Raw genomic sequence first — 12,134 nt, forward strand, 5'->3', positions numbered from 1 at the left:
TGCTATCTGACATCTAAGCAGGGTCTGTACAAGTATAGAGACAGGCTATGCAGGGCTTATTGCAAAATCAGACTGCGCCTGAAGAGACTGCTATCTTAAGGTATATGGTATACCCACATTAGTTTTAGAAGGTGTATCAACATAAGGCCTTTAAATTCAGTTGAACAATGCAGAAGGAAAAAAACCTGACAAACCAGGACATACATCCCCCGTTTGACTAAGAAATAAAATACAAATGCAAAAAACCATACCATAATCATGGCTATACTAATAGTCACAATAACTTTATCATCAGATGAGTTGGAGAGATTTTAGAGAACTTCCTCTAGTGCCAACGTGTGTCAATTTTTATTTCAAAGCTCACACAAGGCATATGAATTATAATTTAACCATTTAACATTCATGCAGAAGATATTTTTAGTCTATGTGGAGAACAGTATGTTCACTCACTGCATGTCTACTTTTATTTCTGAGCCACCTGTTTCAACACTAATGCTTTACAATAATTAATGATGCTCTCACAGAAGATGGAATGCCACCTCCATGAAGAAAAAAATACCACTTTGGTATAACATAAGAAATCTTTCCCTTTTCGTTACACTCGTAAGCAAGTTATACTGCAGATAAACCACAGGTGAGGCTTAGAGACTGTATGTTGCAAACCCTGCTGTTGACTTCAACCAAAAGCTAGAACTCCATCCCCAGCCTTCTCCTGAAAAGAGCTTTTGCCGAGGGTATCACCACCAGTGCGAAGGGCTCCACTGAAGGCAGGCTCAGTGGAAGACAGGGAAGCAAAAAATCCCAGAGAGGCATCATTGCAGGACTTGAGTCTTCTTTCATTTTTTGTTCAAAACTGCCACGCTTATTGTATAGGAAATTATTTGTATCCTATGCATACAGGACTTTTATAATTCCAGAATCAGTGCTTCAAATTCTATTGCAGTTTTAGAAAAACAATTCCTGTGTTCATGTCACTGACAAGATGTGGTACATTTCATTTGCATCTCAGTCAGGGATCTAGTAAGGCTGTAAGATTCTTTTATTCAGAGCTTCTTACCAGAAGAATTTTAATCAATTTTAGATTGCTGAAAAACAGCCTTGTAGATAAAGAAGCCTCTTCATACTGCCTCACTGCCAAATCACTTTTGATGCAAAATTTCAAGGCACAACACACTTAAATATTCAAAACTTCCACTGAAATCAACAGTAGTTTTGATCAATCAAAGAGTGAAATAAAAACTGATACAAACCTTACAAAGTTTGGCCCTCAGAACCCACATTTGGCATAGAAAAAGGTTGCTATTAATGCAGTAGAGATAGCTCTGTTTTAGATCCTTCCTTTATAGGAGCCCTTATGAACGTACTTCATGTAGGACTGGTAACACAGTCTTAATTAGGACTATTCATGAATAAAGCCATGCCTGCATTAAAGTATTAGCAGGATCCAGACCTTCCTAGAAGAACTGCCCTTTAATGCAGAAGTCCACTACAGACTGTTCACGATAATATTTTAAAATGTCATGTTTTACATGTTTGTGTTAAAAAACTAGCACAAATTTACAATCAATACATGAGCTTTACTACAGTGCTGCTAAACTAGTTTATTAAAAATGCACACTGGCACCATGCCAGCAAGTGATGATATTTTTGCAAATATATTCGGTTGAACTGCTTGATGCTGCTCTCTGTTATACCAATGGTAAAGTTTCCATCAGCTTCTGCATGAATAACAGGGAACGATTCCCGAAGTGTTATGTAATTTCTTTTCCTGGGGCTGCCACTGACTTCTCCTGTGACACAAGTACTTTGCGTCTCTGTACCTTGTTCTATCCAGCTGTTAAAAGGGTTATAGAATTATGTGTTGGAGGCTGTTGGCTCAAAGGTGTAGTTTGTTAAATAACAGTCTACATGGAGATATAAAACACAAAATTACTTTAGAAGATTTACCATGTCTTTTACAAAATCTTACAGAAAATCTCAAATACCCAAGCCTGCAGACTGGCAAATGGCCCATGAAGTTTCGTACTGACAAACCTAGATAAAATTTTAGAAGAGAAAATTCTAACAACTCTGCAGCTGTCTGGTATTACCCCTCCAGTTTCCATGGATACAACCATTAGAGATCAGCACAAACAAAGCAGCTGAAATTTTGAAATTAGTATTATTTTAAATCACTCTCTCTCACAGAAATCCTGGTGACAACAGATGTGTTAGAAATATTGAAATTCTTAGGTTGAAAGCCCACCCACAGTTGCAACATTGCTAAAACAAAGGTTATAAAAGAGAAGGAAATAAACCCAACATTTTACCTTTTTGTTTTAGATAAGAAAGACTACTAGCAGGAGGAAAGATTAGTAATATTTACAGGAAAAAATGTTTTCCAGTTACATAGTTTGTTTTGCCACACCAACAAAATTTATAAAGAAGCTAGCCTTCTTCGTGGGGAGAAAAAAAATAAAAATCCAACAAACCCAAAACCTCAAAACCAATAGAGAACGTATATTTGTTTTTAGGACAACTACAAAAGGTGCTTTGAAAATATATGCAACTTTGCTTGTTTGTGGTGATCGCAAAATACAATACTGCCAGACACAAATTCTGAATCAAGCTAGAACATTTTACTAAACAAAGATTATTGGCCAAATTAAAAAAAAAGGGCGAGGGGGGCAGGGAGAGACATTATGCATTGCCGTTAGCAGAAGCATAGGGGGCAAACTTTATAATTCATATGACTATGTGACTCACTGGAAATACTTAATACACTGAAGCAAGTAATAGGAATAGCAAGAATGACTGCAAGCAGGTAATTTTTAAAGACAGAAGGCTGAATGAAAATCTCAAAAGAGGATTACTCTTGGGTAATCAAGATAGACTTTATTACAAGCTTTGTTAGCTTTTATTTGTTTTGATATGTACTAGCAAGTGTCATTTGAAACATCTCATTATGCTTTCTGTATCATTGTGTAAGCAAATCTAATGCTTTCCATTTCTGATGAGGAAACAAGCTATGTAGTTCAACCTTCTCAAAGATGTAGGAAAACATGACTAAATGCAAGGAAGAAAAGTTTGGATTCCCTTCTCATCAGACATTATTTTCACAGAGATTAAAATAAATGCTGCAAGGTTTGCCAGGAGAGATTTCTGTGCTAATTTCTTCTATAATTTATTTTGAACTACAAACACCTTCCTCTTACGGATTTGAGATTAATTATTAATTTCTCTGAGAAGAACTGATATGCTAAGAACCTTTATGGTAAGGATGTTACTAATTCTTTCATGATTTAAAAGAAGTTTGTAACTCAGAAATTCAAAGCCTATATTCAGTAACCAGCCAAAACCAAGGTTCTAATGAACTCTTTAAATGAAAGGTGTAATATATTGTGAATCTTAAAATCTTAATTAAATTTCATTCTTACTACATTAAATGACTAATTATTTATACTAGTGGTTTCAGATTTCTCTAACTTTTCTCCACTGAATGGTTAGGAACACTTAAACTAATCACCCTTCCTGCATGTTCTACCCTTGGACACTTTGTAGGAATTCCACAAAACACTCTCCTGATGTTTTGATGAGCAAACAGGCAACATATAGTAGAAAGCACATAGTAGACTGACTGGCAGAACTGAGTGTTAAGTGATTAGCACGGCATGCATATTTAAAGACCGAACGCCTGTGTTAAATTAAGAGACAAATTAGATTTGTAAGTTGTGCTAGACTCAGGTATCATAGAAAGGTAACTGAATATTGATGCAAAACGAACTTTTCTAATTGTTAGTCTGAGTCACCAAATGGACTGGCAACAGAACCAGTAGGTTTATCTCCTGACCCTCAACCTCCATCCCTCTGCACATACACATCTCCAGAACACACAACCCACTACAGAAAGAATAGGAAGAGTGAGTAGCTAAAAAGATCCTGCATCTAGTTTACCTTTCCTCTGGGGCCTCAGCACTAGGAAGGTAGCTAGACATGGCAGCTACAATTCAAAAGACTTTTTGCCTCCTTTTCTCAAAACTCAAGTTACAATTAGTTTCTCTTGGTATTTACTATTGCAAAGTTGGTCCTTGGGCATACTTCTGGGCATGCTAGCCTGTTCCATGAAGGCTTCCACCCAAAATCTGTGCTGTCCAACCGCACCAAGCCTCTCTACTAGGAATGACCAGCAGCCTATCCAAAATCAGAACAACTTCCATGAAACAAAAAAAAATCCCCCTGCTCCACACTTTAAAGGAAGCCACAAAATAGAGTTAGAAGAGCTGACACATACAATATAATAATTCAGAAGGAAGTAGGGAAATGTGAAATCCTAATTCTGTAATGACAAAATGGTTCAAACATAACTTGTTCTTAGAGAACAAGGGCTGTTCAGGTTCCCCTCCAAAATGGCTTTCCCTATGTTCATGTTTAATGACAGTCAGCAAGTACCAGCAAAAGGAGAAAAGGCGTAGAGGACTATGGGAAACTGAAAATGAAAAACCCAACAGAAAATGACATGGCTTCATTAGCACAGCTCTATTTTCTTTTCCTGTCCATGCAGTTTAACCAGGAGAGTATACATCTCTCCTTTTCCTTTTATAAAGGAGAGCTAGGCCATAGAAAGAGGACAAATCTATATAGCATTCTACAAAAATTAGGCTAATAACAGAACTACTTAATTTTCAAGGCTTTCCTCACAGCTTACTCCTGGTTTTCTAGTGTCTTAACTACATAGCCAGAGGGAGAGGGATATATATACATATTCATTAGAAATCTGCATGGCAAGGTTTAAAAAAACAAGACAGACATTAATGTGGAGAGTGTCAACAATTCAAGACAGGAACTATCTAAGTTAAATGATTTAAAGACTGAAATAGCATCAAGCTATTCTGGGGAAGCAGAATTTATTTCTGTAACCCAGATACCTTTCCCTGTATAATCCTGCCACACACTATGTTACTAGCTTGCTGTCACTGTAAAGCTTATTATTATAGATTGCTGGGGATACCTAGAAGCACATAAGGATAACTTATCTATCATGGCATGCTGTATCAGTAAATATCCAGGCTACATGAGTTAGATAAATGGGGGATTCAAAGCTTAAGTCATGAAAAATTTGCTTGTTTACTACTTCTTCCAGAGAGCTTTTTCATACTGCATAACATCAAAAGTTATAGGAAGAAAAGGAAAGCTAGGCAGCAATTCCATTTCTTTACAAAGCACACTGCATGTGAACACAGACATGGTGCTTCTCCAAGACAATGTAACCCAGAAGTAAAAAGGGTCTCTCCACTACTTCAAAAAAATTAGCCTGATAGCATGTATTGCATCTGTTCTTTTTTCAGGGCCTAACCAGAAAGGAATTGTTTTAATAACTTACATGAGTCATATCAGCTGTTTATTGTTTCCACATAAAGTACAAACTGTTTTAAGACTAAAAATTTTAAAGTCATATGTGAAAAGAAGCCAAGTTTAACCTCCATTATGAAATCATATACATTGTATGAAAGAAGGCCCAATCAATGGCATCCCAGTCTCACATAATTATTTGTAAGACATAGCAAAAGAAAAGCCTTTCAAATTAAACAACCAAGTTTAATTAGTCTACATCTTGACCTGGACATTTCATAGTCATTCTCCAGTTCCCAGTGTTCATTTAAACGTGAGAGCGAAGTCAGATGATTTCTAGAAATCACCTAGAAATTTCTGCACAGAACCTGCAGAAACAGGAAAATGCTAACAGCCAAAGACATTAGTATTCAAATGCATAAACTGCAAAAGCACATCCTCCGCCTCAGGCTTCAGTTAATCACCCTGTGTTGTGATCCATACACATGTGGATCTACACCTACATATACCTGTACGTATGTGTATGTGCGCGCACAATTAAATAAGCCTCTACCTTTTACCATGTACACATAACAGCCTCTACTGAAGTATTTGTGCATGTTTTTCAATCTGCTGAACCAGTATTTAGGCAAATTGCATAATACCAATTTTGGCTGTTTAGGTACCATACTCGCCTTTCCAAGTAATTCTGAAAAGCTTTGCTCAATCCACTTGCCTTCTCTGTGCCTCTGTTTAGGCATCTGGATGTTGTGGTTTAACCCCAGCCAGCAACTAAGCACCACGCAGCCACTCACTCACTCCCCCCCGCACCCAGTGGGATGGGGGAGAAAATCGGGAAAAAGAAGTAAAACTCATGGGTTGAGATAAGAACGGTTTAATAGAACAGAAAAGAAGAAACTAATAATGATAATGATAACACTAATAAAATTACAACAGTAGTAATAAAAGGATTGAAATGTACAAATGATGCGCAGGACAATTGCTCACCACCCGCCGACTGACACCCAGCCAGTCCCCGAGCGGCGATTCCCTGCCCCCCCCTTCCCAGTTCCTAAACTAGATGGGACATCACATGGTATGGAAAACCCCTCTGGCCTGTTTGGGTCAGGTGCCCTGGCTGGGCATGAGAAGCTGAAAAATCCTTGACTATAGTCTAAACACTGCTAAGCAACAACTGAAAACATCAGTGTTACCAACATTCTTCACATATTGAACTCAAAACATAGCACTGTACCAGCTACTAGGGAGACAGTTAACTCTATCCCAGCTGAAACCAGGACACTGGAAAATTCAGAAAACAGCCTATGTTTCCCTAGTGTATTATATAAGGTGGAATGTTCAGAAAGTGCTTCAAGGTAAGCAAGCAAGATTCCATCAAAACAAACCAGAAAGCCACAGTAATTTCCTCTTCACTCATACAGTGAGTAACTAATGGTCAGCCGAAGTCAGACCTCTTTCCCAAACACAACTGGCCTCTCCAGGATATAAGTTTTTACCCTTATTTCCTAAATCAAGGCAATCACAGTATTTCCTGTTTTAGTAAAACACACTCTGCAGAACAACAAATCTATCCTCAGCCTCAAATTTGACACATTCTATATCTAAAAATAAGCTAGCTACCTATTTTCTCTTACACAGAATAATTCACTCATGCATATGGTCATTCCCTGATAATGGGAACAATTTTAGGGTAATTATTAAGGGATTATCTTTTTTTTTTATTTCATTGCTTGCTTTCCAAAATGAAAGGCAACCCTTATACCAATGCTGTTCTATGACTTTGGTGACTAATGCTTTATGAAAATCACATTAAATACTCGCATGAGAGAAGATGAGGTGCAATTATCCCAAAAAGATTTTCCTGACCCAAGATACTTAAGGAATTTAAGTCCATTTAGTACTGAAGCCTGCCTTCAGTCAAAATGTTGCTCTTAAATATATGTTAAAACAGAATAATTTTCAAAGACACACATCATTTCCAAAAGCTTTATTGTAGCCTGTTCCCAAAGTGCAAACTTTGGGAACTTGCTAGCAAGCTGTCAAGACTTCAGAACAGAAAATATGACATGGATAGAAAAATCATATGACAAGCTTAATGGTCTTCTACCCTTCAAGAACAACAGCAAAACCCCAAATCCACTATGCCCTAGAACACAAAAATCATTAAAGCTGGGAAATAAATTTCTCAGGCCAACACAATTGAACATAATCTTCTATGAAAGTGACTAATCTGGGGTCATGTCCATCTTATTTATATTTTTTCCATTACGTTACAATAATTTCTCTTGAATTCGGATGCTAAGGCCATTAATGCATTAATACAGGTTCTTTGAGCAAGCACTACACCTGTGTTCTATGGAGTTTTGTGAGATAAAATTTACATTTATATTTTGTGTTATTTTCCTGTTTCTTCTCAAATTTGCTTTGTGACATTTCTACAACATGGTTATTTTAATGTAAAAAAAAAGTAGTTAATTTCATGCATATTCTCAGTGAATTCCACTGAGAATGAATATTGTGGTGTTACTACGAAAATATCATTAGTTATATTTGTTGCTTAGGTATCCAATAAAAGTGTTTAGGAAAATCTACTAGGAATATCTAGGCCAGCATATTTCATAAGTAAACTGAAAAGCATTTTTGGAAAAAGAAAAAAAAAGGAAAAAAGGGCACTTTTACAAGGTTTTGTGTATGAAAGGTATCTGACGACAAAGAGAGAAAGGATATAAATGAATTAAACTTCTTTTTATTTTCATCATTGTAAAAGACCTCGTACAGAGCCAAAAGAGGCTACCTGTTTTACCAATGCCTGTTAATAATGGAAATTCTAAGCAGCTTGAATAAGCTGTTACCTATTGATTTATCCATTCTTCTGCGTTGCCCAAAGAATTAATGAAAATTGAGTCATCTGAAACATATAGATTGGAAAGACAGGTTTTTCATCATTACAGAAGAAGTAATAGTGGAAAATGACATAGGTATTACCACAAAATATGGAGGCACAGAAGTATTTTTCAGTAGTAACTGGGCATAACAATGAGTGAAAAGGTGCTTATCGTGAGGAAATACATAAGGAAAAAATCTGTCACACTGAACCAAACAAACTTGGGAGAGAAACCCCCACAAACAAGAACTATCATTCACTCAGTGAAGTTATTTTTAGCTTTAAGAAGAAAAACATCAGAAACCTCCTTCTGTTCTTAAACTTTTATTTTCTCTGTGTTATTTGTTATATACAGTTGATAAAAACAAGTGAGGACTGGAGACCTGAGTAACAGGTTAATTCTCCAAAGTGGAATAAAAGGGGGAAAAGGGGGAAGACACCATGCAACAGCAAAGAACTAACAATAATTAGGGAAAAAAAAATGGCACAAGTGATGCATTGCATGCAGACAATGCATGCAGACAGCACACTGTATCTTGGTTACATAGTCAACTTTCTATTCTCATTTAAACAGACATCATTAATAGCTTGGTAGGGTGACAGAAAATTCCTGAAGACTGGCAGAGACAATATCAATCTTAAAACCAACCACAATAAAAAGACAGTAATAATTCAAATCTATAAATATGTGGGTTTGATCTACCAAAGAGCAAACAATTTCAAAAACTTCTTAAGCATGTAGTAGAAGAACAGCTGGAAACTGCAGTTTGATTTAAGAATAGCAACATGGATTAAAGCAAAATACAGCACAATTAACGTGCTGCAGCAGTGAACCATGTCTCAATCTCCAAATCTGCCCACGCATGATGGCAGAGATTGAAAATGGCCCAAACTCTAGCACCTGTTGTGCTGCATATTGAATAACAACTGTCAAGTTATGATTTTTAAACATAGAGCACATTTTCAGAAGCAACCCATTTTTGTGATCTGCAATTTGCAGTATCCACTTGTGCTGGTTTTGGCTGGGATAGAGTTAGTTTTCTTCATAGTAGCTAGTAAGGGGCTACATTTTGTATTTGTGCTGAAAACAGTGTTGATAATGCCGAGATGTTTTCATTACTGCTGAGCAGTGCTTACACAAAGCCAAGGCCTTTTCTGTTTTTCACACCACCCCACCAGCAAGTAGGCTGGGGAGGGCACAAGAAGTTGGGGTGGGGGCACAAGAATTTGGGAGGGGACACAGCTGGGACAGCTGACCCCAACTGACCCAAGGGATATTCCAGACCATATGATGTCATGCTCAGCATATAAAGCTGGGGGAAGAAGGAAGGGAGGGATGTTCGGAGTGATGGCATCTGTCTTCCCAAGTAACCGTTACACATGATGGAGCCCTGCTTTCCTAGAGATGGCTGAACACCTGCCTGCCCATGGGAAGTGGTGAATGAATTCCTTGTTTTGCTTTGCTTGCGTGTGCGGCTTTTGCTTTACCTATTAAACTGCCTTCATCTCAACTCACAAGTTTTGTCACTTTTACCCTTCTGGTTATCTCCAACATCCCACTGTGAGGGAGGTGAGTGAGCGGCTGTGTGGTGCTTAGTTGCCGGCTGGGGTTAAACCACGACTCCACTATTACCACGTCAATTTGTTACACACTGCAAACAGACCTACTTGGCTTACACTGAGATGATGTCTTTACAAAAAGATGTTATATTATTGTGATGCAATGTATAACAAAAGTCCCAGGTGGCCAAAGTGTTTAACACTGAAGGAAAGAGAAAAGGTAGGAAAAGGGAGCTGCCATGACTGCCCTGGACAGGTATATGCACATGTTCCTGCTTACTCTAATAATTAATCCAAGTGCCACATTTGCAATATGGCCAAAGACTTCCAATTAATGCAGAGCTTTAAGCACTACGTAGACTGGGAACACTTTTCCTTGCAGTTGCACTTCTGCCTTCTGAGACTAATTACAACATCACTGGAGCTGCTTCATGCCCCAAACTGGTCTGTCTCTCACTAAGTCTAGAATTAACCTTGAAAGCAGACTGGCGTTGTACCTCCAGGAAAGAATTCCACATAAAGGAGAATCAGGGGGATCAATTAAACGTTCAAAGAAGAGACAGAAGCAAGAAAAAGCAGGTGCCTTGGAATTACAGGTTCATACCCTCCCTCCTAAGGCAAACTCCTGAAAATGTCATCCAGAAGCACAGGAAAATTGTACAATGCTCCTTGTAGGATATACCAAGTCAGGTAATCCACATGAAAGGACCCAGCATTGATCAGAAAACCAGCTGCACCAAATGAGAATTTCTCAGGCTGAAAAGTAATTGTTCTAGTACACTATGTACCAGCTTTAGGACAACCTCAGTTCATAAATAATTGCAATGAAAAGGTATATCCTACACTGAACCTTAATATTGTGTTTTTACAGGGTATGTGCAATATCTACAGGAGTGATTCTGTAAAAAAAAAAAAAAGAGAAAATTAAGTGTTTCAGTAGATTTAGAACTGAGAACACAAAGACATAACAACATAATAAGCTTTAAAATGTTTGTGTTACACTAAAACATTGATGTTTCAAAAATCTTTACTGAACAAAAACTAGGAAATGTGGTATTTGACATGCTGTGGACTCTGAATGGCTAATGGGATGTACGCAGAAACAAAAAAGAACTGAGATATTAAAGCACAAAGAGCAAAATGAGCAACTAAGTTGTTTCTATGGTTGCATTTGTTAGTGCAAAACCACCTTGGAGTGAAAATGAAATTGTAGCATAAGAAAATAAGAGCAGGTTAGGAGAATTATCTAACCACAAAGTAAAGATTCTTGTTGGTTTTGGTTTTTTTCTCAATTCCAAACTAACAAGAGTTAAAAGGTCAAATAATACTAAGAAGGGAAAAAATAATTATGGGAGCAAATTTTTAGAAGTGACTTGCTGGTAGACATGCTATATGTAGCATCATCCTCAGGTATACCATCTGAAAAAGCTGTTCCACTTGGGGGGGATATATTATTGTGTAATACAAAAAATCAGAACTGTAGTAGTTTGTTTCATTTTAAGATCTATTCCTAACCAAAATATGTTTATTGAAAAGACTGCCTTAAAGACATAAGTAAGGGGCAAACAGAAACTCTCTTGTTAGCACCACTAGAGTAGAATTATTTGCATTGAGTAGTACTTGATGTATGGAGCAGAAAAACAGTTCCAAGGACATCAGCAGAGTTATTTCTGTTTAAGAGCCTTTTCTGCATCAAGAAGAGTATCACGATGCTTCATGAGAATTTGGATTCATTCTATTCCAGGTCTGAGGAAACTTTAGATTTTATTTCCCATCCACAGTGTACTGTCAGACTGACACAATCCAACCTGACTTGACAGAACCTGAGCCATCATCTGTGAAACCTGAAAAAGCACTTTTCTAATGCTGCAGTGACATGAAACTTTTTTTTTTTTAACATCAGCTTACTTTTTAATACTTCAGGCAAAATCCCTTATTAAATAAAATACTTAACTGACACCCGAATTCTCTAAACAGTGCAATTGCTTTGCCATCATGGTCATTCTCATGCATAGGGCTACATAAATTTTGTACCAGTTTAGCTGACATTTTTGTTCCATGTGTTAGTTCATGCATAATCCAGGGCTGAGTACCTATGAATACACATCACCAACAGCATCAATCACAGGTGTAAAGGTTAGTTAAGAACTGATTTCCACCCCTTTTACTCTATTGAGACCAAGTATTTAGAAATCATCAATGTCATACTGAACAGGATATAAAAGCTTATTGAAGTAAAACAAATCAATATTTACTCCCAAGACTTGTACGTCTGCATTTGTAGCTAATGTTGATTACAGTCATGAAACTCATAGATATGAAACTAAAACTTTACTCAAGATACAAAGCACACATGCAATAT

The sequence above is a fragment of the Buteo buteo genome, chromosome 11 (genome assembly GCF_964188355.1).
Source record: "Buteo buteo chromosome 11, bButBut1.hap1.1, whole genome shotgun sequence".
In the NCBI taxonomy this organism is placed as follows: domain Eukaryota; kingdom Metazoa; phylum Chordata; class Aves; order Accipitriformes; family Accipitridae; genus Buteo; species Buteo buteo.